This window comes from Mirounga leonina, unplaced genomic scaffold (assembly GCF_011800145.1).
Source record: "Mirounga leonina isolate KUSES-001 unplaced genomic scaffold, KU_Mleo_1.0 Mir_175, whole genome shotgun sequence".
Classification (NCBI taxonomy): Eukaryota; Metazoa; Chordata; class Mammalia; order Carnivora; family Phocidae; genus Mirounga; species Mirounga leonina.
This window is the reverse complement of record NW_023270453.1, coordinates 1,455,617-1,483,521: the sequence shown is the minus strand read 5'-3', so window position 1 is coordinate 1,483,521 and position 27,905 is coordinate 1,455,617. Positions and strand designations below refer to the sequence as shown.

Here is a 27,905-nt window from a genome sequence, read left to right as displayed (position 1 = left end):
CTAGTTGCTGCTTCATATAATCTTCCAAATGATTGGGGTGCCTAGGTGGCTTCTCCCCACTCAGTGGGGAGCCTGCTTCTCCCTCTCCCTCTCCCTGCTGCTCCCTCTACTTGTGGTTACTCTATCTCTGTCAAATAAATAAATAAAATCTTAAAAAAAAAATCTTCCAAATGATTAATGAATCAGGTAGTCTGTTAATAAAATTTTCAATTAATTCCCTTTTCCTTTTCCTCTCTCCCTCCTCTCCCTTTTTTTCTCCTCCTCTCTTTCCATCTTCTTCCCCTCTCCCTCTGTCCTTCTCTCTTCTTCCCTCTTCTCTCCCTTCTGCCTCCTCCTCTGCCTCCTCTTCCATTTTTCCTTCTTCCTCCTTTCCTTTTTAAACTAGTAGACCTTCTGGGTACCATCTCCCTGCTGTCATTTGGGCTGGTTTCTCTTTAGGCCTGGATCTTTCCCTCACTATCGTCTTGGGGGAGTTTCTTTATTTCTTTCTTATTTTGGATTCTATTTTATAATGCTTCATTCCCCCGTTTCATCTTTGTTTATTTTGTTTCAGTGGGTACCTCTAGTAGCTTCATAGGAAATGGTGCGTGAGAAATAATTTTTAGATTTTGCATGTTTGATAAAATTGGTAGCTTTACCATATTGAATAGTAGTTTGGCTGACTATAGAATTCTTGGTTGGAAATAATTTTTTTTTTTTTTTAAAGATTTTATTTATTTATTTGAGAGACAGCCTGGGGAGAGAGCGCAGGAGCAGTGGGGAGGGGCAGAGGGAGAGGGAGAAGTAGGCTTTCCACTGAGCAGGGAGCCCGATGCTTGGCTCCATCCCAGGGCCCTGGGAACATGACCTGAGCTGAAGGCAGACGCTTAACTGACTGAGCCACCCAGGTGCCCCTGGAAATCATTTTCTTTCAGAATTTTGGTGATTTGCTTTTTAGGTTCAGTGTTTCTGCTAGAGATCCAGTAAAGTTCTGATTTCTAATACTTTGTATATGATTGTTTTCTCTCGATTTTGTGGGGTTTTTTTTGTTTTTGTTTTTTTATCCAGGTTATTTCTGATATTTTTCATGGTAGCATGTTTCCCCTCACTCATTGTAAAGGGCACACAGTGGCCCTTTTGATTTGGTAAATCATGTTAGGGAACATAAGTTCAGTTAATGGTAAAATTTTTTTTGATTATTTCTTTGATGATTTGCTTAGTTCTGTTATTTTTCTGTATGGTTTTTTTATTTGTATATTGGACTTTTGAACTAATTTTCCAATTTTTAATATTTTGTGTTTATCTGGGGTTTTTTTTCCCACTTTCTGAGGCAGTTCCTTACTTTGTCTTCTAACCCTTCACTTAAATTTCTGAAGTCTATTATACTCTGTGTTCTTTATTTTTTACATCTGTTTTTATTTCTTGTATGCAGTATCTTTTTTTTTTTTTAATTGAAGTGTAGTTGATGCATAATGTTACATTATTTTCAGGGGTACAACATAGTGATTCCACAACTCTCTATGGTATGCTGTGCTCATCACAAGTATAGCTGTCTGTCACGGTATATATAATGCTGTTACACAATCACTGACTATATTCCTTATGATGTGCCTTTTCATCCTTGTGACTTATTCATTCCATAACTAGAGGCCTGTATCTCCTACTCCCCCATCACACATTTTGCCCATTCCCTCAGTCAATCACCAGTTTTTGGATTTATGTGTTTGTTTTTGCTTATTTTCTTTGTTCATTCATTTGTTGTGTTTAGATCCCACATATAAACAAAATTGAATGGTATTTCTTTTTCTGACTTATTTCACTTAACATAATACTCTCTAGATCCATCCCTGTTTTGGCAAATGGCAAGATCTCATTCTTTTTTTATGGCTCAGTTATACTTCATTGTGTGTTTGTATGTATGTGTACACACACTACATGTTCTTTATTCATTTATTTATCCATGGACACTTAAGTTGATTCTATATCTTGGTTATTGTAAATAATGCTGCAATAAACATAAAGGTGCATATATTTTTTTGGATTCGTGTTTTCATTTTCTCTTGGTAAATATTCAGTAGTGGAATTATTAGATCATATGCTAATCTATTTTTTTTAAAAGATTTTATTTATTTATTTTGAGAGAGAGAGAGAGCATATGCTTAGGTTGGGGGAGGGATAGAGGGGGAGAGAGAATCTCAAGCAGATTCCCCTCTAAATGTGGAGCCTGACTCAGGGCTTGATGTCACAACTGTGATATCGTGACCTGAGCTGAAATCAAGAGTCAGATGCCAGGTGCCCCATGGTAATCTATTTTTAATTTTCGATGAACTTCCATTTTGTTTTCCACAGTGGCTGCACCAATTTATTCTCCCACCATCCATGCACAAGTTTTCCCTTTATTCCATATCCTTGTCAGCACTTGTTAATTCTTGTGTTTTTGATACTAGCCATTCTTACTAGTGTAAAGTGATAATCTCATTGTGGTTTTAATTTGCATTTCCCTGATGATGAGTGATGCTGAGCATCTTTTCATGTGTTTGTTGGCCATCTGTATGTCTTATTTGGAAAAATATCTATTTCAGGTACTATTTATTTATTTATGAGAGAGCTGAGAGAGAGCATGAGCAGAGGCAGGGGAGAGGGAGAAGCAGGCTCCCCGCTGAGCAGGGAGCCAGACACGGGGCTCAATCCTAGGACTCTGGGATCATGACCTGAGCCAAAGGCAGATGCTTAACCAACTGAGCCACCGAGGCACCCCACCCATTTCTTTTTTTTTTTATTTTTTATTTTTTTAAAAGATTTTATTTTTAGGGGTGTCTGGGTGGCTCAGTTGGTTAAGCATCTGCCTTTGGCTCGGGTCATGGTCCCGGGGTCCTGGGATCCAGCCTGGCATCGGGTTCTCTGCTCGGTGGGGAGTCTGCTTCTCATTCTCTTTCTGTGCTCGCGTGCTCTCTCTCTCGCTCATTCGCTCTTGTTTTCAAATAAATAAATAAAATCTTAAAATTTTTATTTTAAAGATTTTATTTATTTGACAGAGAGCAGGAGAGCATAGGCAGGGGGATCGGCAGAGAGGGAGAAGCAGGCTTCCCGATGAGCAGAGAGCCTGATGCGGGGCTCGATCCCAGGACCCTGGGATCATGACCGAAGCTGAAGGCAGTTGCTTAAGCAACTGAGCCACCCAGGTGCCTCAAAAAAGATTTTATTTTTAAGTAATCTCTGTACCCAGTGTGGGGCTTGAACTCTAGACTCTGAGATCAAGAGTCGTACACTCCACTGACTGAGCCACCCAGGTGCCCCCCGCTCCGCTTTTTTTTTTCCCCTGCTCATTTTTTTTTTTTAAGATTTTATTTATTTATTTGACAGACAGTGAGAGAGGGAACACAGGCAAGGGGAGTGTGAGTGGGAGAAGCAGGCTTCCCGCGGAGCAGGGAGCCCGATGCGGGGCTCGATCCCAGGACCCTGGGATCATGACCTGAGCTGTAGGCAGACGCTTAACGACTTGAGCCATCCGGGCACCCCTCCCTGCTCATTTTTTTTTTTTTTTAAGATTTTATTTATTTATTTGAGACAGAGAGAATGAGAGACAGAGAGCATGAGATGGAGGAGGGTCAGAGGGAGAAGCAGACTCCCTGCCGAGCAGGGAGCCCGATGCGGGACTCGATCCCGGGACTCCAGGATCATGACCTGAGCCGAAGGCAGTCGCCCAACCAACTGAGCCACCCAGGCGCCCTCCCTGCTCATTTTTTAATTGGATATTTTGGTGTTGAGTTTTAGAAGTTCTTTTTTTTTTGGTATATCTTTTTTATTTTTTATCTTTTTAAGTAGGCTCCACACTCAATATGGGCCTTAAACTCATAACCCTGAGATTAAGTGTCACATGCTCCATCTACTGAGCCAGCCAGGTGCCCCTATTTTGTATATATTTAGAATATTAATCCCTTATCAGATACATCATTTGCATATATTTTCTCCCATTCAGTGGGTTGCCTTTTCATTTTGTTGAGGGTTTCCTTTGCTGTGCAAAAGCATTTTATTTTGATGTAGTCCAGCGATTTATTTTTGCTTTTGTTTCCCTTGCCTGAGGAGACATCTAGAAAAATGTTTCTGTGGCTGATGTCAAAGATTTTAACTGCCAGTGTTTTCTTCTAAGAGTTTTCTGGTATCAGGTCTCACATTGAGGTCTTGAATCAATTTTGAGTTTATTTTTGTGTGTGACTAAGAAAGTGGTCCAGGTTTGTTCTTTTGCATGTTGCTGTCCGGTTTTCCCAGCACCCTTTGTTGAAGAGTCTGTCTTTTCCCCATTGTATATTCTTGCTTCTTTTGTTGTAGATTAATTGACCATAAAAGTGTGGGGTTATTTCTGAGCTCTCTATTCTGTTCCACTGATCTGTGTGTCTGTTTTTGTGCCAGTACCATACTGTTTTGATTATTATAGCATTGTATATCTTGAAATCTGGGATTGTGATACCTCCAGCTTTGGTCTTCTTTCTCAGGATTGCTTTGGCCATTTGGAGTCTTGTGGTTCTGTGCAAATTTTAGTTTTATTGTAGTTATGTGAAACATGTTCCTGTTTTGTTAGGGATTATAGCTTACTGTGGGTAGTAAGGATATTTTAACAATATTGGTTCTTCCATTCCATGAATATGGAGTATCTTTTGGATGCTATTTTTCTCTTAACTGTGAGGATATTAGAACGTTTTTTTGTTTTGTTTTGTTTTGTCTCAGTTTTCTGAAGTTTTCGTCTGCTCCTGGGACTTTTTTCCTCAGAATTCCTTTGTATCATTGTTTGGGCCTGTCTTGTTAGAGACCTTGTTTAAAAATGTGGTGACTCTTAGCCACCTATTTGAATTTAAGACAAACTCCTAATGAGTTGATTGGAAGCTGTGTGTGTGTGGGGGGGGCAGGGATTGTTGCTGATTGACTTCGTTATAGGTGATCTAACTGGATTCTTTTATTAGGAGACCACCAGCTGGTTAGCATATTGAGAGGGAAATCTTCCAATCATCTGTTTCGGATTGACAAACCTGGTTATTCAATATTATTTGAGCCAGATGTTTGCCGGAATTTCACTATTTACAGTTAGATTTTCAGTTAATTCCTATTTTTTGGTATGGTACCCCTTTCCTCAGCTGTGCCTGGTATCCCCAAATCCAGATTTCCTCGTTTACCCTTTCTGCAATTTTCCAGGATGGGTGTAGTTGAGAAGGAGATTAGTGGGAAGTTTGGTTGTTTTTCAGAGTATATCCCGTCTCTCCTCACCTGAACCCATTCCTTTTGGATACATATACCTCCACCTGTGCATGTGTGACTCCCTATCCCTGATGCCTGGTACCTCCAGTTGCTGCTATATAGTCTAAGATACATTGCTTTTGGGCTTATCTTACTACAACAACCTTTTCTGATTTGTTAAGTCACTTACTACTTGTCTCCTTTCTAGCTTCCAAAATTTTATAGCTGTTGTCTTCTCTTACGTTCTTTTTCTGTTTGTAGCTTTAGTTCCTATCTCATTTACTGGTGTTCTAGGAAGGAGAGGAGGTGGTTTTTAAGTGGAATTAACTATTTGTGCTTGTGATGTGATCTTTTACCATCTCTTTCAGGGCTTTGTTTTATGTTTTAGTGTGTTCTTTCTACTTGATTTTTCTTCCCTCACTCCACACACATTTTTGAATTTTTCCATAGATTCTACTTTCCCTTTACATTTTTCACCTTTCATTTTTTGTCTTTTCTCTTTCATTAGCAAGCTTCCTGGAAGAATAAAGCTGTAGTTGATAACTCCGCTTCAATTGTCTGTTATAGTGTAGCCTCTTAGTTGTGCATAATGATTGAGATACAACTTAATTGTCATTTTAAGCAATAGCATATGAAATCTGCATTTGCTATAGTATTCTCATCATGGACACTTGTCCATTTTGTCTTTCAGTGACCCTTGTATAGAAGCCCATGTACTAGAAATTCTTTTAATAATTTAGCTTCAGGAAAATTGACTCCTGGTATATTTCCTCCTTTTTCCTAGCTCCTGGATACACATTCTGTTTTTCTTTTTGTTCTGGCTATCAGGCAGCCTAGAACCAAATCTGGTCTTTAGTTACATCAGTTGTATTAATCTGATTACTAGTATATTTGTTTCTTCCTCCTCCTCCTGTGGGGTTTAGGACTTCACCTCTTATCTCTGTTTCGCTGCGTGTTGATTTCATTCTCTCATACTACAGACTCTCTACTTCATGAGGCTGGAACCATGACTGCTGGCAGCTCTTGGCTCTCATCTTCCCAGCCCCTTCTACCAGAAGAAGGGGCTCTCTTGAAGAATCCTGGGAAGGACTCTGATTGGCCTGTCTTGGATCATGTACCCACCATCCCTGTGGCTGGAGTGGGGAGGGTACTATGAATGGCAACCCTCACTAGAACTACATAGTTGGAGTCAGGGGTAAGAGCAGTTTCCCTAAATCAGGGGGATGTCCTTCATACTGGCTTTCAATGTTCATTTTTCTACTTTTTATTGTTATAATACAGGTTGTTTATCTGTAGGCTGCCTCAAATCCTTTTCTGAAGAAAGTTTGCGTGTAAATAGGTGCATAAGATGTCACAAACTCCTATTCATTCACCTTTGATACCGTTACATTTGGCTCTTAAGTCCACCCACCATTGATTTTGCTGTTAATTTCAAATGGACAAATCCAAAATTTTTTCAGTTTTCTTTCTGTTTGATCCACTTTCAGCATTTAAAACTGTGATTACTCCATTGCTCTGTGATCCCTAGTAGTGCCATTGCAAAAACTGTGATCACTCCATTGCAACTCTCTCTTCTCATGACATTTGGGAAGCTCCTTTCTTCTCTTAACTCTTTAAACATTTCCTTTTGGTTTCCTGTTTGGCATTACTTCCTTACTTCTTTAAAATTTAAGTTACATGATTGCTTTTCTTGCTTGTTTATTTGATTACTTTACCCTATGAAAACTTATGATGCATGCTTGGGGATCTTTTAAGCATCAATATCACCTAAACAATTTTATTCCAGCCTTCCGATCCATATTTGCAATTACCTTCTGGATATCTCTATTTAGGTATCTTAGGCATCTTAAATTTTATTTCTCGGGGCGCCTGGGTGGCTCAGTCGGTTAAGCGACTGCCTTCGGCTCAGGTCATGATCCTGGAGTCCCTGGATCGAGTCCCGCATCGGGCTCCCTGCTCGGCGGGGAGTCTGCTTCTCCCTCTGACCCTCCTCCCTCTCATGCTCACTGTCTCTCATTGTCTCTCTCGCAAATAAATAAAATCTTAAAAAAAAAAAAAAAATTTTTATTTCTCTACCACTATAGTCACTGGCATAATTTAAGCTTTAATTTTTTGTCTAGATAATTATAACAGCTTAAATTAACTTATTTAGTTTTTGGTAAGGTGATATATTGACATGGTTCAAAAAAAAAAGATAAACAGTGGGGTGCCTGGGTAGCTCAGTCGGTTAAGCGTCTGACTTCAGCTCAGGTCATGATCTCAGCGTCCTGGGATCAAGCTCCACATCAGGCTCCCTGCTCAGCGGCGAGTCTCCCTCTCCATCTCCTCCCCCCCCCACCCCCCGCTTGTGCTGCTCTCTCTCAAATAAAGTCTTAAAAAAAAAAAAAAAAGATAAACAGGTGTGCCTGGTCGGCTCAGTTGGTGGAGCTTGAGACTTGACCTTGGGGTTGTGAGTTTAAGCCCCACATTGGGTGTAGATTACTTAAAAACAAAATCTTTGAAAAAACAAAACAAAAGATAAACAGTGAAAGTTTTTTCTCCTAAACCTTTTATTTGCCTAGGTTTGCTTCCAAACTTCCCATTGTTACTATTTTTTTATTCATTTTCCTAATTTATATAATATATGTATGTGCTTTACATATATAGAGTCTTGTTTTTATTCTTTTTATATAAAATGTAGCACATTACACATACTTATGCGAACTTCTCCCCTTTTCAGTACAGTCCACTTCTGTTTCAAGATCATCTCCTGCAAAGCAAATATGGTTGTTGTTTTCAGTTTCCTGTAGTGTTTCCTAACTGTTGGTGAAGGGAGACTTTTTTTTTCTGGTCCATAGTATTTTTACTAAAAGGATTGTACTTTACATTTACACTTTTTTTTTTTTAAAGTAATCTCTCCCCAATGTGGAGCTTGAACTCATGACCCCAAGTTGCATGCTTTATCGACTGAGCCAGTCAGGCACCCCTAACACAGTTAATTTATGCATGGAGTATGGCTGGGTAAACACCCTTCTCCAATGCCCCTATCCCCAGCAATAATAAAAGTCTGGGGGCTCCTGGCTAGCTTGGTTGGTAGAGTATTGCAATTCTTGATCTCAGGCTCATGAGCTTGAGCCCCATGTTGGTGCAGAGTTTACTTAAGTCTACTTCTGCAGTTATGCAGTAGGGCCAGAAAGTTATGGTATTATGGGACACCTAGTTGGCTCAGTTGAAAGAGCATGCAACTCTTGATTTTGGGGTCGTGAGTTTGAGCCCGACGTTGGGTGTAGAGATTACTTAAACTAAAAAAAAGGAAAGTGAGGGAATTGTTCTGGAGCCAGCTAGAGATTATAGCTGCCCTAACGAGATGTAAACTCTTCTTTCTTCATTTGTATTGTCCCTACCTCTCTTATTAATCACTTTTTCTAGTCTGTCCTCTACATAGCTATGAGCAGACAAATAACTCCAAAAGATGACTTTCTATGTGTTATTCTCAGTTGCCATCCGTGCTTTTCTGTTCTCTAAGTCCCAAAGTACAAAGTATTATTCTCTGTCTTAAGAAAATTTGCTCTGATTTTTGTATACTAAGTGCAGGCATGCTTATTTTTGGGTAATTTAGGAAAGGAAGATAAGTAGAGAAAATCCATAATTTCACCTAGAGACATTCAGGCAGTACAGTAGTAAGGTTAAGATCACAGGCGTGGAGTCAGATGGACTAGATCTGTGACTGGGCAAGTTTATCTTCTAAGCCTCAGTTTCCTCCTCTGCAGAATAGCATGAAGCTCTGTTTATGTGCCAAGTTCAGGTGCTTTATATGAAGGAGTATATTATTTTACTCTCTCAACAGGACAGTGAAATAGGTACTATTTGTATGTCTTTTTTTTAAATGATGAGGCAACTTGGGGCCTAAAGAGGTTTAGTAATTTGTTCGGTGAGTACACCAGGTTTTGAACCCTGGGCACTCCAGAAATGATGGTTTTAAGTGCTGCACTACAGATTCTAGTTCAAGCAGGTAACCAGAAGTGTATATGTATATGTGAACATCTTCATCTTGATGTTATTTTAGAACAGGAGAAAAATGAAATAGCATCAGTGTGGTGAGATTAGGAAATACAGTTGACCCTTGAGCAATGGGTTTCAATTGTCTGGGTCCACTTATACTTGGACTTTTTAAGTAAATACAGTACTGTAAATGTATTTTTTTTCCCTTATGCTTTTCTTTCCCTTTTTTTTTTTTTTTTAAAGGTAGGCTCCAGCGTGGAGCCAAATGCGGGGCTTGAACTCATGACCTGAGTCAGACGCTTAACTGACTGAGACACTTAGGCACCTCTCCTTACACTTTTCTTAATATTTCTTTTTTCTAACTTTATTGTAAGAATACGTATTTAATACATATAAAATATATGTTGACTATTCTGGTAAGGTTTCCAGTCAATAGTAGGCTATTATTAGTTAAGTTCTTGGGGAATTCAGAAGTTTGGGTGTGGATTTTTGACTGTTGCGGAGTTGGCATCTATAACCTCCATGTTGTTCAAGGGTCACCTGTATATTATTAGTTATAAGGACAATTTCCTTCATGGTTGTATTTTTCCCTGAGGTTTTTTAGTTTCTGCCATTGTATGTGTATATTTTAACCTCTTGTTCCTACTTCATTTCCTTTGTCATTAAAGTTAGGAAGGAGAAATTTAGGTGAGCTGTATCTCTGTTTGCAAAAGTTTTGTTTTACTTCACCCTTCCAGAAGTGGTTTTTTTTTTAAGAGAAGGAGGAGGGGAGGGACAGAGGGACAGGGGAAAGAGAGACTCTTAAGCAGACTCCATTCCCAGCAGGGATCCTGACCTCACAACCCTGAGATCATGACCTGAACTGAAATCAAGAGTCAGACGCTTAGCGGACTGAGCCACCCAGGTGCGCCCAGTTTTTTTTATCTTCACTTTTTTGGCAACATATTATTAATTTTATGGATGTTTGACTGCTTTTGGTAACTGATTTTTTTAGAAAGTGTTGAGTTTTCTCTCTGAAACACACTCTATCCTCTGATCATCTTTGATATATGGATAACATGTTGAAGTATGTTTCTTTTGTCATTTCTTTTGTCATTTGAAGGCATATATTATAGGCCTTAAGAGGATTAAGATTTCACTCTTATCCAAACACTTTTCATTTCTTTGGACCAACCTTATGCATTTTATTTGTTTAAAGATTTTATTTATTTATTTTATTTGAGAGAGAGAGTGCGTGAGTGGGAAGGAGGGACAGAGGGAAATGGAGAGAATCTCAAGCAGACTCTGTGCTGAGTGTGGAACCCAGCGTGGGGCTTGATCTCATGATGCTGGGATCCTGACCTGAGCTGAAACCCAAGAGTTGGATGCTTAACTGACTGAGCCACTCAGGCACCCCAGCCTTATGCATTTTAATTTGTGTGTGTGTGTGTGTGTGTGTGTGTGTGTGTGTGTAGGATTTTAACTTATTTTTAGTTGTAAGACATATGATTCAAAGAAAAGGGAGTGTAGCCAGTAGATGGATAATTAAAATGAAATAATAAAATGAATATCCATGTACTCATCAACCAAGTTTATTAAGAAGAGCATTGTCCATACCTTTGACCTCTGTGTGCCTCTCTCTGATCACATTTTCCACTTCCTCCAAAGAAAACACTTTCTTGAGTTTTGTATTGTTCTTTTCTTTCTTTTTTTTTTTTTTTTTAAAGATTTTATTTATTTATTTGACAGAGAGAGACACAGCGAGAGAGGAAACACAAGCAGGGGGAGTGGGAGAGGGAGAAGCAGGCTTCCCGCGGAGCAGGGAGCCTGATGCGGGGCTTGATCCCAGGGCCCTGGGATCATGACCTGAGCCGAAGGCAGACGCTGAATGACTGAGCCACCCAGGCGCCCCTGTATTGTTCTTTTCTTTAGTTTTCTTTTCTTTCTTTTTTTTAAAAAGATTTTATTTATTTTTTATTTTTATTCATTTATTTATTTTTAAGATTTTATTTATTTATTTGACAGAGAGAGAGAGAGAACACAAGCGGGGGGAGCAGGAAAGGGAGAAGCAGGCTTCCCGCTGAGCAGGGAGCCCAATGTGGGGCTCGATCCCAGGACCCTGAGATCGTGACCTGAGCTGAAGGCAGACTCTTAACGACTGAGCCACCCAGGTGCCTCAAGATTTTATTTATTTGAGAGAGAGAGCATGAGTGGTGGGGAGAGGCAGAGGGAGAAGCAGATTCCCCGCTGAGCAGGGAGCCTGATGTGGGGCTTGATCCCAGGACCCCGAGATCATGACCTGAGCTGAGGGCAGACGCTTAGCCAACTGAGCCACCCAGGCACCCCTCTTCAGCTTTATTTTTCCACAACATATTATTAGTTCTGACAGTTATGAATTTTATGTAAATGGAATAATACTTTAATGATTTTTTTTTTATTCACAGTATGTTTTTGAGATTTATCTGTTTGGTGCGTGTAGCTATAGTTGATTCATTTTCATTGTTATATAATATTTCAGGATGTGAATTACGTACTATATGCTGCTTTTGACAGACATACAGATTTCTGTCAAGTGTTTTGCATTATGAACAACTATTGTGAATATTTTTGTACATGTGCAGGAATTTCTTTAGCTCACTACTCTTCAAACTGCTGGGTGTGCTACAAAACGGGTCATAAAATCAGATTAATAGGGAGCAACCAACATTAAAAAATGAAAGAGAACAGAAGAAAATTCACTGCATTTTCAGTATCCTATATATGTATACAGGTTTCAAATATAAAACATATATATATACATATATTTTTTAAGATTTTATTTATTTATTTAACAGAGAGAGACACAGCGAGAGAGGGAACACAAGCAGGGAGGGTGGGAGAGGGAGAAGCAGGCTTCCCGCCGAGCAGGGAGCTCGATGCAGGGCTCAGTCCCAGGACCCTGGGATCATGACCTGAGCCGAAGGCAGACGCCTAACGACTGAGGTACGCAGGTGCCCCGACACATATTTCTTAAAGTGGTTCATGGTCAGAAAAGTTTTAGAAACCCTGCTCCAGGTATATACTTAGAATTGGAGGTGTGAGGTTATCAGGAAGGCCAGTTCGAAAGTAAACCACTTTCCCACCATTGAATGGTTTCTTTTTTCTACCAGTGCTTAACCAGCGCTTAGTACGCCAGTCTTTTCAACTAGTCATTTTGGTAGTTGTATGGTAGTATCTCATTGTGATTCTAATTTGCCATTTTCTGATTACTAATGATGGTAAGTTCCTTTTTCTATATTTATAGGCCATATGGCTTTTCTCACTTGTAACTTGCATATGGCTTCTCCATGTTAGTGGTTCATTTATTTTAGTGTTCTTAAAAAATTGATTTTCTTTGTAAATACGAGAACTGATGCCCCTCTTGGCCTGTTTGGGAATCAAACCTGCAACGTTGGTGATGTTAGTGCCACATTCTGACCAAAGAAGCTAACCAGCCACCTGGCTGGCCCTTTCATTTATTTTATTCTTTGAAGGAAAAGTTCTTAATTTCAATGTAGTAAAAAATTTTCAGTTTTTTCTTTCTTTTGTGGTTAGTGCTTTTTGTGACCTGTTAAAGAAATCTTCCTAACTTGAGGTCCTGAAATTATTTTCCTATATAATCTTCTGAAGGAATGTTTTCTCCCTCCTCCTTACATTTAGTCTGTAATCAACTCATCTAAATTTCATTTTGTGTATAGGTAAAATGTGGGGAAATACATATATGTTAACTTTTTCTTTTTGAGATTTATTTATTTATTTGAAAGAGGGAGAGAGTGTGCGAGCCGGGCCAAGGGCAGAGGGCTAGGGAGAGAGAATCTCAAGCAGACTCCCTGCTGAGGGCTGAGCCAGACTTGAGGCTCTATCCCACCACCCTGAGATCGTGACTTGAAGTGACAGCAAGAGTCAGGTGCTCAACAGCTGAGCCACCCAGGCACCCCAGGAACATCCAGTTTTAACATTATTCTTCCCTCTTCCGCTGTACAGTGGTACTGTATCATTAAATCAGCGGTTTATATATGTATAGATTTGTTTCTGGACTTTCTGTTCTGTTCTTTTGATTTGTCTTACCTTTGTGCCAGCACCATAATTCAAAAAATACTCTAGCTTTATATGAGATACCAGATAAAATCAGTCCTTCCCTCTTGTCTTCTCTTTTGCATCTATTTTTTTTAAATAAAGATTTTATTTATGTATTTAACAGAGAGAGACACAACGAGAGAGGGAACACAAGCAGGGGGAGTAGGAGAGGGAGAAGCAGGCTTCCTGCTGAGCAGGGAGCCCGATGCGGGGCTTGATCCCAGGACTCCGGGATCATGACCTGAGCCGAAGGCAGACGCTTAACTGGCTGAACCACTCATGCGCTCCCAGCAACATCTGTTGAAAAGAATTGTTTTGGCTCTCTTCTTGAAAATCATTTGACTGGGGCGCCTGGGTGGCTCAGTCGGTTAAGCATCTGCCTTTGGCTCAGGTCATGGTCCCAGAGTCCTGGGATCGAGCCCTGCACTGGGCTCCCTGCTCTGCAGGGTGTTTGCTTCTCCCTCTCCTTCTGCAGCTTCCCCTGCTTGTGCTCTCTTGCTCTCTCTCTCTCTCTCTGTCAAGTAAATAAAATCTTAAAAAAGAAAAAAAATTGTTCAACTGTGTATGTGAGGATTTATTTCTGGGCTGTCTGTTCTTTTCTTTTGCTCTGTACATCTCCTGGTTATGCTAGTACCACACCATTTTGATTACTGTAGCTTTGTAGTAAGTTTTAAAATGAAGAAGTATGAGTTCCCCAACTTTGTTCTTTTTCAGTGTTGTTTTGGCTATTCATGGTCCCTTGAAATTACAAATGAACTTTAGGAATGCATTTTTCTATTTCTACATAAAACATTGGAATTTTTTTTTTAAGATTTTATTTATTTGTGAGAGTGAGAGAGCACACAGCAGGGGGAGTGGCAGGGAGAGCAAGGAACCCAACGTGGGACTCTATCCCAGGACCCTGGGATTATGACCCGAGCTGAAGGCAGCTGTTTTAACTGACTGAGCCACCGAGGCATCCCAAAATACTGGAATTTTGATAGGGATTGTATTGAATCTGTAGATTGCTCTGGATAAGGACATCTCAACAACATGGTCTTTCAATCCATGAACATAGGTATCTTTATGTTTGTACAGTCTTTACTTTTAGCCACATTTTGTAGTTTTCAGTGTACAAGTTCTTTGTCTCTCTGGATAAGTTTATTCCTAAAATTTTTTTTTTTGACACTATTATAAATGCAATTATTTATTTTTTAGTACACTCCACACCCAGTGTGGAGCCCAATGCAGGGCTTGAACTCACGACCCTGAGATCAAGACCTGTGCTGAGATCAAGAGTCAGATGCTTAACTGACTGAGCCACCCAGGCACCCTGATAAATGCAATTGTATTGTTTTACGTTTTTAAGTAATCTCTGTACCCAACATTGGGGCTCAAACTCATGGCCCCATGATCAAGAGTCACGTGCTCTTCTTACTGAGCCAGGTGCCCCTGCAATTGTTGTCTTAATTTCCCATTCAGATTGTTCATTGACAGTTATTTTTTAATTAAGCCTTTTATGTAGAGTCACATGCAGGTGTAAGAAATAACACAAAGAGATCTTGTACACCATCTACTCAGTATCCCCAGTGTTAATATCTTTAAGAACCATAGGATAGGTTATTGGAATTTATACAGTTAACAGAATAATTCCATCAGAAGGATTGCTCATGGTGCCTTTTTTTTTTCATAGTGCCTTTTTTATAGCTACAGCTGCTTCATTGCTGCCTCCAGGCTTAGTTCCTGGTAAGCACTGATGTATCATCCAGTTCTGTAATTTTGTCATTCCAGGGATGCTATATAAATAGAAGCAAAGACCATGTAACTTTTTGAGATTGGGTTTTTTTCTCACTCAACATGATTCTTTGGAGATTCATCCCGTTTGTTGAATGTATCAGTAGCTCCGTTGCTTTTTATTGTTCAGTATGGTAAGTTATGGATATACCACAGCTTGTTTAATTATTCTGATGCAAGATGTTTCAGGTATTTATAGTTTGGGGCTAATATGAATAAAGCTAATATAACCATTCTTGTGTAGATTTCTATGTGAACATAGGTCTCCGTTTCTCTGGGATGAATGTCCAGTTGTACAATTGCTGAGTTGTATGGGGGCTTCATGTTTAGTTATTTAAAAGAGATTGCTAGGGTGCCTGGGTGGCTCAGTTCGTTAAGCGCCTGCCTTTGGCTCAGGTCATGATCTTGAGGTCCTGGGATCGAGCCCCTCTTTGTCCTGCTCAGCGGAGAGTCTGCTTCTCCCTCTACCTCTCTCCCTGCTTGTGCACTTTCTCTCTCTCTCAAATAAATAAAATCTTGAAAAAAAAAAAAAAAGAAATTGCCGAAGCATTTTCCAGAGTGACTGTACCATTTACATTTCTGCTAGAAATCTGAGCAAGCCAGTTTTTTGGCATCCTTACCAGCATGTGGCATTGTCACTATTCTTTTTATTTAGTAATTTTGGTAGGTGTATAGTGATATATTGTGATTTTAATTTGTATTTACCTAATAGCTGATGATGTTGACCATCTTTCCATGTGCATGTTTGCTATCTGTATATCCTCTTTAGGTCAAATGTCTTATCCTCTTTTGGTCAAATGTTTATTCATTACTTTTCCCTATTTTCCAATTATTATGAAGATTAATTAATTAATTAAAAAGCTAATCTCTATACCCAGAGTGGGGCTCAAACTCCTGAACCCACGATCAAGAGTCACATGCTCCATCAACTGAGCCAGCTAACTGCCCCTGAAAACATTTATATTTAGAATTAGCCAGCTGGACTCAGGTTAGATGATCCCAACTTTGTTGGCAACATTCAAAGTATGATAGGAGCTAGGTGAACATATACTTTCTTCTCTCCATCAGGCCGGTTGTGGAGAAGGAAGGCTTGTATTTCCTGCTGCTCACACTGCCCCCGTACTCACTCTTTTTCCCCTAGTCTTCTGGTACATCAGTGATTTCTTTGTTAATGTCATTCTTACTCAGATACTGATTGTTTTCATCATTTGTTTATTGTTTTTATTGTAGAGTTTAACAGTTCTTTATTTTTTATTTATTTATTTTTTAAAAGATTTTATTTATTTATTCATGAGAGACAGAGAGAGAGACAGAGGCCGAGGAAGAAGCAGGCTCCCCGTGGAGCAGGGACCCCCATGCGGGACTCAGTCCCAGGACCCTGGGATCATGACCTGAGCTGAAGGCAGACGCTTAACCGACTGAGCCACCCAGGCGTCCCTAACAGTTCTTTATATATTCTATGAGCTCTTTGCCAAGTATGTGATTTGCTCTTATTTTATCTCAAATTGGAGCAAAGTCTTTAGTTTTGATGAAGCCCATTTTGTTGGTATTTATTTATTTATTAACATATAATGTAGTATTTGTTTCTGGGGTACAGGTCTGTGATTCATCAGTCTTACACAATTCAGAGCGCTTACCATAGCATATACCCTCCCCAATGCCCATCACTCAGCTACCCTATTCCTCCCACCCCCCTCTGATGAAGTCCATTTTATAAATTTATTCTTTTATGGATCATACTTCTGTTGTCAAATTTAATAGCCCTTTACCTAATCCTAAATCCGAAGATTTTTCTCCAGTGTTTCCTTTATTTTTTTAAGTAACTCTTTTTTTAAGATTTTCTTTATTTGACAGAGAGCGAGCGAGCACAAGCAGGGAGAACAGTAGAGGGAGAGGGAGAAACAGACTCCCTGCCCATCAGGGAGCCTGATGTGGGGCTCGGTCCCCGTACCCTGGGATCGTGACCTGAGCCGAAGGCAGATGCTTAACCATCTGAGCCACCATGGTGCCCCTTTTTAAAGTAACTTCTATGACCAGTATGGGGCTTGAACTTGATCCCGAGATTAAGAGTTGCATGCTCTACTGATTTAGCTAGCCAGGTGCCACTCTTTTAAAAGTTTTATAATTTCATGCTTTACTTTTAAATCTGTGATTCATTTTGAGTTAAATTTTATATAAGGTGTGAGACTCTTTTTTTTCCTTGTTTCTTTGCCTATGCATTCATTTCCAAATGCTCCAGTGGCAACCATTTGTTGAAAAGTCCATCTTCCATCGAATTGCTCTTGTACATTTATCCAAAATCAGCTGGGCATCTTTGTTTGAATATGTTTCTGGGTTTTCTGTTCTGTTACATTGATCTTTGTGTCTGTCTCTCTGTCGGTACCAACTGTCTTAATTACTGTGTAAGATGATTCTTGAATCACATGGATGATTCTACTTTATTCTTTCACAAAATTGTTTTGGCTATCTAGTTTCTTTGTGTTTTGGTTTTTAAATATATATTTTAGAATAACTTGTCTGTACATAGCCAAAACCTTTGTTAGGATTTTGATAGGAGTACCATTAAACCCGAATATCAGTTTGTGGAGAATTGATGTCTTTACTATGTTGAGTCTTCTCATCCATCAACATGGTATGTTTATTTAGATTGTTGATTTTTTTTGGCACTTTTATTTAGTTTTCAGCCTATAAGTCCTGTACATATCTTGTGGATTTATACTTAAATATTTAATTTTTTTGGAAGCAATTGAAAATAGTATTGTATGTTTAATTTTGGTATCCATGTTATTTATTGGTAGTATATGGGAGTAACAATTGATTTTTGTATTTATCTTGGATCCTGCAACCTTGCTGAATTCACTTATGAATTCTAGGAGTTTTGTTATAGATTCCTTGGGATTTTCTAGGTAGGTAATTGTGTCATCTGCAGATAGGGTTATTTTTATTTCTTCCTTTTCAATTTGTATGCCTATAGTGCTTGCCTCATTGTTCTGGCTAGAAATTTCAGCTTGATATGGATTTAAGACCTTTGGGGAGAGTATTCACTCCATGATGAAAACCACTAAATAGGATGTTAACTGTAGGTTTTTTGTAGATGTCTGTATGAAATTTCTATTCCTATTTTCCTTTATTTATTTATTTATTAAAAAAATCAGGAATGGGTGCTTAATTTTGTTAGGTGCTTTTCCTACCATTTATACACTTTTTTTTCCTTTAGTCTGTTAATATGGTAGATTACTTTCTTTGATTCTGAATATTTAACTTAAGTGGAGTAAGCCCCACTTGATATGGCATATAACTTCTTTATATATTATGGAATTGCATTTATATTTTGTTAAGGAATTTTGTGTCTATTCATGAGAGCTGTTGTCTGTAGTTTTCTTTTTTCATACTGTGGTTTTGATATTGGGAGTAATACTAGCTTCATAGAATGAGTTGGGAAAAATGCTTCTACTTTTTCTGTATTCTGGAAGAGAATGTATAGAATTGGTGTTAATTCTTTAGATGGTGGGTACAGTTCTTCATTGAAACTATCTGGACTTTCATATTTCCTTTTTGGTTGATTTTAAGGGACAAATTAAAATTTAAAAATAGTTACAGGGCTGGGGTGCCTGGCTGTGTCAGTTGGAAGAACATACGACTCTTGATCTCAGGCGTGAGTTCAAGCCCCACGTTGGGTGTAGAGATTCCTAAAAAAAAAATAAGTAACATTATGGGAAAAAAAAAAAAAGTTACAGGGCTATTCATATTACCAGTTTTATAATTGGTGAGTTGGAGTAGTTTGTGTTTTTCAAGGAAGGGATTCATGTTATCTAAGCTGTCAGAGTTATATGTGTGAAGTTGTTCATAGTATTCCCTTCTTGTTCCTTTGATGTCTGCAGGATCTGTACTGATATCCCCTCTTTCATTTCTATTAGTGGTGATTTGTATTCTCTCCTTTTCTTTGTCAGTGTTGCTAGAGGTTTATCAATTTTAATGATCTTTTCAAAGAAGCAGCTCCTTGTTGACTTATTTTTTTTCTATTTTAAATTTCATTGATTTCTGCTCTTATATTTATTTTTACCTGCTTTCTGCTTGCTTTGGGTTTATTTTGTTCTTCTTTTAGTTTCCTGAGGTGGGAGCTTAGATTATTGATTTGAGACTCTTCCACTTTTCTGTGCATTGTTACAAATTTCCCTCTTATCACTGGTTTATCTATGTCTTACAAATTTTATTATGTTGTATTTTCATTTTCATTGAGTTCATTACTTTTTTTCATTTTCCTAGCAGCTTCCTCTTTCATTATTGTGTTACTTTCTTCTGGCCTCTGTGGTTTCTGATGAGAAATTTGCACCCAACTTATTTTCTTCTGTAAGTAAAGTATTTTTCTCTTGCTGCTTTCAAGATATCCTTTCTTGTTTTTATATTTCAGAAGTTTGATTAGGATGTGCTTAGGGGTAGATACCTTTGGAATTATCCCTTTGACATTTGCTCAGCTTCTTGATTCTGTAGTTTTATGGCTCACCAAAATGGAAGTTTTGTAGTCATTATTTAGTTGAGTACTTTTTCAGTCCCACTTTATTTTTCCTCTTCTTCCTTAGACTCTTATGACATAAATGTTAAGATTATTTGTTACAGTCCCAAAGATCTTTGAGGGTCTGTTCATTTTTTTTTTTTTTTTTTTTTTACTCTCTGTTGCTTACATTGAGTAATTTTCATTGTTATATCTTCTAGTTCATGAATTCTTTTACTCTCTTTCCTTGATGCTGCTGTTGAGGTCATGCGCTGAGCTCTTTATTTTTCAGTACTTTGCAGTTCTAAAAATTTCCATTTGGTTCTTTATATTTTCATTTTTGCTGAAGCTTTCTATATTTCATTTTTGTGTTTGTAATTGCTCATGGAATCATTTTTTATATTTATTTAAAGATTTTATTATTTTTTAAAATTTATTTATTTATTTTTTAAGATTTTATTTATTTGCGAGAGAGACAATGAGAGACAGAGAGCAGGAGAGCGAGGAGGGTCAGAGGGAGAAGCAGACTCCCTGCTGAGCAGGGAGCCTGATGTGGGACTCGATCCCGGGACTCCAGGATCATGACCTGAGCCGAAGGCAGTCGCTTAACCAACTGAGCCACCCAGGCGCCCTTATTATTTTGACAGAGCACAAGCAGGTGGAGCAGCGGGCAGAGGGAGGGGGGAGGGAGAAGCAGCTCCCTGCTGAGCAAGGAGCCTGGTGCAGGGCTTGAACCCAGGACCCTGGGATCATGACCTGAACCAAAGGCAGATGCCCAACCAACTGAACCACCCAGGGGCCCTGGAATCATTTTTTAAAAAAGATTTTATTTTTAAGTAATCTGTATCCCCAAAATGGACTTGAATTTATAGCCCAGAGAGGAAGAGTCACATACTCTACCGACTAAGCCAGCTAGGTGCCCTTTATTGAGTCATTAAAAAAAAAATTATTTTATTTTTTTAAAAAATTTTATTTATTTATTTGACAGAGAGAGGGAGGGAGAGAATAATCAGGGGAAGCAGCAGGCAGAGGGAAGGGGAGAAGCAGACTCCCCGCTGAGCAGGGAGCCTGGCTTGGGGCTGGAGCCCAGCTTGGGGCTCGATCCCAGGACCTGGGATCATGACCTGAACTTGAAGGCAGATGCTTAACCGACTGAGCCACCCAGGCACCCCTATTGAGTCATTTTTATTATGGCTGCTCTAAATCTTCATCAGATAATTCTAACATTTGTCAGATGTTAAAATTACAAATATCTCAGTGTTGGCTCCTATTGATTTTTTTTTTTTTTTAAAGATTTTATTTATTTATTTGAGAGAGGGAATGAGAGACAGAGAGCATGAGAGGAAGGAGGGTCAGAGGGAGAAGCAGACTCCCTGCCGAGCAGGGAGCCCGATGCGGGACTCGATCCCGGGACTCCAGGATCATGACCTGAGCCGAAGGCAGTCGCTTAACCAACTGAGCCACCCAGGCGCCCTCCTTGCTGTACCTTCTGATACCACCCCAGGGGATAGAGTCGGTTCCCTTGTTACTGCCAGATGAAGGTGGACGTCCAGGCTTCCTTGTTGTCTCCTTGGGGGGACATGGTCTTTATCAGCCAGTGAGGCTGAAAATTCTGGTTCTCTACTTGACCTGCTCTTACACTACCCCAGTGGTAGTCTTGGCATGACTCATCATCTCACAAGGGTGGATGTCTGGGTTCCCCACTTAACCATGCAGAAGTGGGTGGGATCAGTTTTTTTCTATGTTGTTAAGCTAGGTAGAGTATCTGTCTAATAAAAGATTTACTTCCTAGCTAATATGATCCCTTCCTGGTTGTTTGTCTAGAGAGACAGACAGGAAGCCTTTTGTTGAGATTTTTTGGTGGGGGGTCTGTGCTTGTTGGTGCTTCTGGGTTGCTGACTTCTTACATTCCAAGAGTGGGATATATCAGGCAAAAAGAAAACCTAGGTAACCTCACTGCCATGTTATTCCTTGGGTCCCATGGTTTCTAGCTAATTTGCCGCCTTTTTTTTTTTTTTTAAGATTTTATTTATTTATTTTGACAGAGAGAGAGACAGCAAGAGAGGAGGGAACACAAGCAGGGGGAGTGGGAGAGGGAAAAGCAGGCTTCCTGCACAGCAGGGAGCCAGATGTGGGGCTCGATCCCAGGACCCTGGGATCATGACCTAAGCCGAAGGCAGACGCTTAACGACTGAACCACCCAGGTGCCCCGCTATTTGTCTTCTTAACATGTTTCAGAATATATTTGTTTTGTTTATATTATCCGCAGTTTTTGTTTGTGTTTTGTAAGAGGGAAAAGTACATCTCCATCATTCAGTAAATGGAGGAAGTCTAGCTTTTGATTTCAGTGAGTTTGCTCTATTGTTTTTGATTTATATTTCATCGATTTTTGCTCTGATCTTTATTTCTTGCTTTTGTCCTTCTAATGTCTTCAGGTACAGGTGAAGTCATTGATTTGAGTTTTCTTTATTTTTTTTAAAGATTTTATTTATTTATTTGACAAAGACACAGTGAGAGAGGGAACACAAGCAGGGGGAGTGGGAGAGGTAGAAGCAGGCTTCCTGCTGAGCAGGGAGCCCGATGCGGTGCTCAGTCCCAGGACCCCGGGATCATGACCTGAGCCGAAGGCAGACGCTTAACCAACTGAGCCACCAAGGCGCCCGGATAAGTGTACTTTTAATGCCCTTTACTATTAATCTCCTTAATCTGTTTTACCCATCCCTCCACCCCTCTGGCAACTACCAGTTTTCTGTGGGTCTGTTTCTGCTTTGTTTGTTCATTCCTTCATTTGTTTTATTTTTTAGATTCTACACGTAAGCAAAATTGTAATGGTATTTGTCTTTCCTAGTCTGACTTATTTTAGTTAGCATTATACTCTGTGGGTTCTTTCATGTTGTCGCAAATGGAAAGAGTTCATTCTTTTTTTTTTTTTATGGCTGAGTAATATTTCATTACACACACACACACCCCTTTATCCATTCATCTATCCATGGACACTTGGGTTACTTATATATCTCAGCTATGGTAAATAAATGCTGCAGTAAACATAGAGGTGCATCTCTCTCTCTCTCTTTTTGCATATATCTTTTTGAATTAGTGTTTTTGTTTTATTTGGGTAAATACTCAGAAGTGGAATTACTGAATTGTATGATACTTCTGTTTCTAATTTTTTGAGACCTTCATACTGTTTTCTACAATGGCTGCATCAATTTGCATTCCCAACAACAGTGTATGAGGGGTGTTTTTCCCTCCACATCTTCACCAACTCTTGTTTCTTGTATTTTTTATTTTAGCCATTCTAACAGGTGTGAGGTGATAATCTCATTGTGGTTTTGATTTGCATTTCCCTGATGATGAATGATGTTCAGCATCTTTTCATGTGTTTGTCGGCCATCTGTGTGTCTCTTTTGGAGAAATGTCCATTCAGGGCTTCTGCCCACTTTGTAATCAGATGTTTTTGGTGTTGAGTTGTAGAAGTTATTTATATATTTTGGATGTTAACCCCTTATCAGATATATCATTTGCATATATTTTCTCCCATTCAGTGGGTTGCCTTTTTGTTTAGTTGAGGTTATCCCTAGCTGTGCAAATGCATTTCATATTGATGTAGTCCCAAAGTTTATTTTTGCTTTTATTTTTATTTATATTTGCTTTTATTTGCCTGAGGAGACATATCTAGAAAAATGTTTCTATGGCTGATGTCAAAAATTTTAACTGCCAATGTTTTCTTCTAAGAGTTTTCTGGTATCAGGTCTCACATTGAGGTCTTGAATCAATTCTGAGTTTATTTTTGTGTGTGACTAAGAAAGTGGTCCAGGTTTGTTCTTTTGCATGTTGCTGTCCGGTTTTCCCAGCACCCTTTGTTGAAGAGTCTGTCTTTTCCCCATTGTATATTCTTGCTTCTTTTGTTGTAGATTAATTGACCATAAAAGTGTGGGGTTATTTCTGAGCTCTCTATTCTGTTCCACTGATCTGTGTGTCTGTTTTTGTGCCAGTACCATACTGTTTTAATTATTATAACATTGTATATCTTGAAATCTGGGGTTGTGATACCTCCAGCTTTGGTCTTCTTTCTCAAGATTGCTTTGGCCATTTGGAGTCTTGTGGTTCTGTGCAAATTTTAGTTTTATTGTAGTTATGTGAAACATGTTCCTGTTTTGTTAGGGATTATAGCTTACTGTGGGTAGTATGGATATTTTAACAGTATGGGTTCTTCCATTCCTTGAGCATGGAATCTTTCCATTTTTTTATGTTGTTTTCAGTTTCTTTAATCAGTGTTTTATGGTTTTTAGAGTACAGTCTTTTACCTCCTTCATTAAGTTCATTCCTAGGTATTTTATTTTTGATGTAATTGTAAATGGGATTCTTTTTAAAATTTTTTTCTGCTATTTTATTATTAATGTATAGAAATGCAACAGTTCTATATATTAATTTTTTATCTTCTGTCAGTTCTTAAAATTTTTTGGTGGAGTCTTTAGAGTTTTCTATGTGGAGTATCATGTCATCTGCAAATAGTGACAGTTTTACTTCTTCCTTACCCATTTGGATGCTTTTTATTTCTCTTTTTAAAAATATTTATTGGAGAGAGTGAATCAGTGAGAAAGAGAGAGTGCACGCACGAGTGGGCAGAGGAGCAGAGGGACAGGGACAAGCAGACCCCCCTCTGAGCAGGGAGCCTGACATGGCTCCATCCTGGGACGCTGGGATCATGACCTGAGCTGAAGGCAGACGCTTAACCAACTGAGCCACCTAAGCGCCCCCGAGGATGCTTTTTATTTCTTTTGTTTTGTTTTGTTTTGTTTTTATTTTATTTTATTTTCTTATTTGTGAGAGAGAGAGAGAGAGCACAAGCAGGGGGAGTGGTAGGCAGAGGGAGAAGCAAGTTCTCTGAGCAAGGAGCCTGATGTGGGACTCGATCTCAGGACCCTGGGATCATGACCTGAGCCGAAGGCACGTGCTTAACTGACTGAGCCACCCAGGTGCCTTTTATTTCTTTTTCCTGTCTGATGGCTGCAGCCAGGAGTTCCAATACTATGTTGAATAAAAGTGGTTACAGTGAACATTCTTGTCTCAGTCTCTGATCTTACAGGAAAAGCTCTCAGTATTTTACGATCGACTCTCATGTCAGCTGTGGGTTTGCCGTATATGGTCTTCATTGTGCTGAGATATGTTCCCTGAACAACTACTTTGTTGAGGGATTTTATCATGAATGGATATTGTATTTTGTCCCTGTGCTTTCTCTGCATCTATTGAGATGATCATATCGTTTTTATCCTTTCTCCTGTTAATATATCACGTTGATTTAGTAGTGACTATTGCATCCCAGTAATAAATCCCACTTGGTCATGGTGAATGCTTCTTTTAATGTATTGTTGGATTCAGTTTACTAATATTTTGTTGAGGATGTTTTCATTTATTTCATTAGAGATATTTACTTGTAGTTCTCTATTCTCGTAGTATTTTTATCTGGTTTTGGTATTGGTAATGCTGGCCTCATAGAATAAATTTTGAAGTTTTCCTTCCTCTTAATTTTTTTTTGTATTTTTGTAATATTTTGAGAAGAATAGGTATTAAACTCTTTAAATGTTTGGTAGAATTCACCTGCATTAAATCCTTTATCTTGGGGAAATGATCCTCTTTTTTCTTTTTCTTTTTTTTTTTAATTTGAGAGAGAGAAAGAGAGAGAGAGCATGAGCGGGGAGAGAGGCAGAGGGAGAGGGAGAAGCAGACTCCCCACTGAGCAGGGAGCCTGATGTGTGGGGCTCAATTCCAGGCTTTGGGATCATGACCTGAGCTGAAGGCAGAAACTTAACTAACAGCCACCCAGGCGCCCTGATCCTCTTTTTTCTTGATAATTGATTTTTAAATCTACTTCATGTGATATTAATATAACCACTTTAACTTTCTTTTTATTCTCTATGATGTAACATGACCTTTTACCTCTGGCTGCTTTATTAAAGACTTTTTTCTTTATCTCTGATTTTTGGCAGCTTAATCATATGTTTTAGTTTATATTTATTTCTTTGGGTATAGTTGACACAGTTTACATTTCTTAATGTTTCTATTGCTCGTGTTTATTTAAAGGGTGCTTTGTTGTATGTGTTTATAATATCATTAAATGTGGCAAATTGTTGACATTTTTTCCGATTTCTGATTATTTCCCCTGTATTATCTGTTCTTTAGTGGCTCCAAATAAAAATATATTTGGCCTTTTGAAGTTATCTTAAAGCTAATTTATAGTCTATTCTTTTTTTTTTTTTTAAGTAAACTGTATGCTCCGCTAGGGGTTTGAACTCATGACCCTGAGATCAAAAGTCACATGCTGTATTGACTGAGCCAGCCCGGTACCCCATACTCTGTTCATTTTTTAAATTATTAATTAATTAATTAATTTTCTCTGTTCATTTTTTATTTATTTTTTAAAAAAGATTTTATTTATTCATTTGACAGAGATAGATACAGCGAGAGAGGGAACACAAGCAGGGGGAGTGGGAGAGGGAGAAGCAGGCTCCCCGCCGAGCAGGGAGCTGGATGCGGGGCTTGATCCCAGGACCCTGGGATCATGACCTGAGCCAAAGGCAGATGCTTAACGACTGAGCCACCCAGGCGCCCCTCTCTGTTTGTTTTTTAAAGTAGTTTTTCTATGTGTTTCATTTTGGTTAGTAGCTATTAACTTGAGTTCTTGTGCTGTAAATCTCATAGTATGTTTTTTTTATCTTTGACATTGTAATTTCATTTCTAGAAGTTTAAAGTTTTAAAAAATTTTCATATTTCTACTTAACATATTTAATGTTTTTTCCAGCTTTTGAATGTATGGAATATATTCACTATAATTGTTTTATAGGATTTGTGTACCAATTCTATTATCTGTCATTTCAAGATTGGTTTGACTGACTGGTTTTTGTTGCGTTATTGGGTGTGATTTGTTTCTTCTCTGTATGTCTTTTAAGTTTGTATTGATTTTTAGTCATTGTAAATTTTATCTTGTTATGTCTCCATTTTAGTATGCCTACAAATACTTTTGTACTTTGTTCTGTGACATGGTTCAGTTATTAGAAATGTTTGTCCCTTTCGGATCTCTGATGCAGTATTAATTATTAGGTGTTTTTTTTTTTTATTCTGGCTTTTGGGAACAAGCATTATTTGCATCCTTGTGTGAGTTCTGGTGCTGTTATTTCTGAATCATCTGGTTGTTCTCTCCCTGGCCTTGAATAGTTCTCCACATGCATGTGCTGATTCCTCACTCAACATTTTTTAGGGTAAGCCTCTGTAGATCTCTTCATTTTTCTCTCTCTTCAGCTCTCCTCAGTGGTCTCCCATGTGACCTGTAGCCACCTTGGCTTCCTTGGACTCCCAGCTTTATTTCTTCAATCTGGGGAGACCACATGCTCTGCCTGGGTTTCTTCTCTGTTCATGGCATAGAAACTCTCAAGGCAGTAAGCTGGGCAAATATATGGCCTCTGTTGTTTGTTTCTTGTGTCCCAGGATTACTGTCTTTCATTACTTGTCCAAAATCTTTAGGGCTTTTGTTTCAAACATTTTGTTAGGTTTTTGTTATTTCATGCAGAAGGCAGAATCTGGTCCCTCTTACTTGATCTTGAGTGGAAGTGGTATTATGGTGCTTTTTTATACATTTTCATACTGACTAGTGATGTTGAGCACATTTTAATTTTTTAATTTCCTTATTGACCATTTATGTGTTTTCTTTTGGGAAGAGTCTGCTCAAACCTTTAGCCCTTTTCCTTCTTTCTCTCCTTTTTTTCTTTCTTTATTGTCTTTTTTTTTTTTTTTTTTTTTTTTAAGTGCAGAAGGTCTTTATATGTCCTGGTATGTTCTTTGTTAGATAAATGCTTTGTAAGTAGTTTTTCCAAGACTGTGGTTTTTTACTTATTTTCTTAACTGTGCTTTTGATGAGCAGAAATATGTAAGTCTGATGAAGTGTAATTTGTCAGTTTTTTCTTTTACTATGTATGTATGTCCTAAGACACTTTTGCCTAACCCTGACATCATGAAGGTACTTCCCTTTGTTTTTTCTAAAACTTTGTTTTTGCTAATTTATATTTAGGTCTCTAATGTATCTCAAATTAAGTTTTGTAGGTGTTTTGTTTTTGTTTTTGTTTTTTGTGTCTGGATATCCCATTATTTCTGCACCATTTGTTGAAAAGAGTCTCCATTCCTCAGTGGCTTGCTTTGGTGAAACAGCACTTGGCTGCATAAGTGGGCTCTATTTCAGGAATATTCATTCTGTTCCATTGATCTAATTGTCCATCCTTATATCATTACAATACTAATTTGATTATTTGTATTTTATAATAACTCTTGAAGTCCGATTTGCAAGTCCAGCAACCTTTTTCATCCTTTTCAAGATTGCTTTGTA

At 38.6% G+C, this 27,905-nt stretch overlaps 1 protein-coding gene and 1 non-coding gene across 9 annotated transcripts in view; one reads left to right on the top strand and one right to left on the bottom strand.

The window, feature by feature from the left end:
- MLLT10 (MLLT10 histone lysine methyltransferase DOT1L cofactor) overlaps positions 1-27,905 on the top strand; it is a 220,058-nt gene that overhangs the window by 17,415 nt on the left and 174,738 nt on the right. The gene's annotated exons all lie outside the window — the stretch shown is intronic.
- LOC118022026 lies at positions 16,185-16,250 on the bottom strand. The gene has a single exon (XR_004682360.1). It is a non-coding gene; the product is annotated as a small nucleolar RNA SNORD42 (small nucleolar RNA).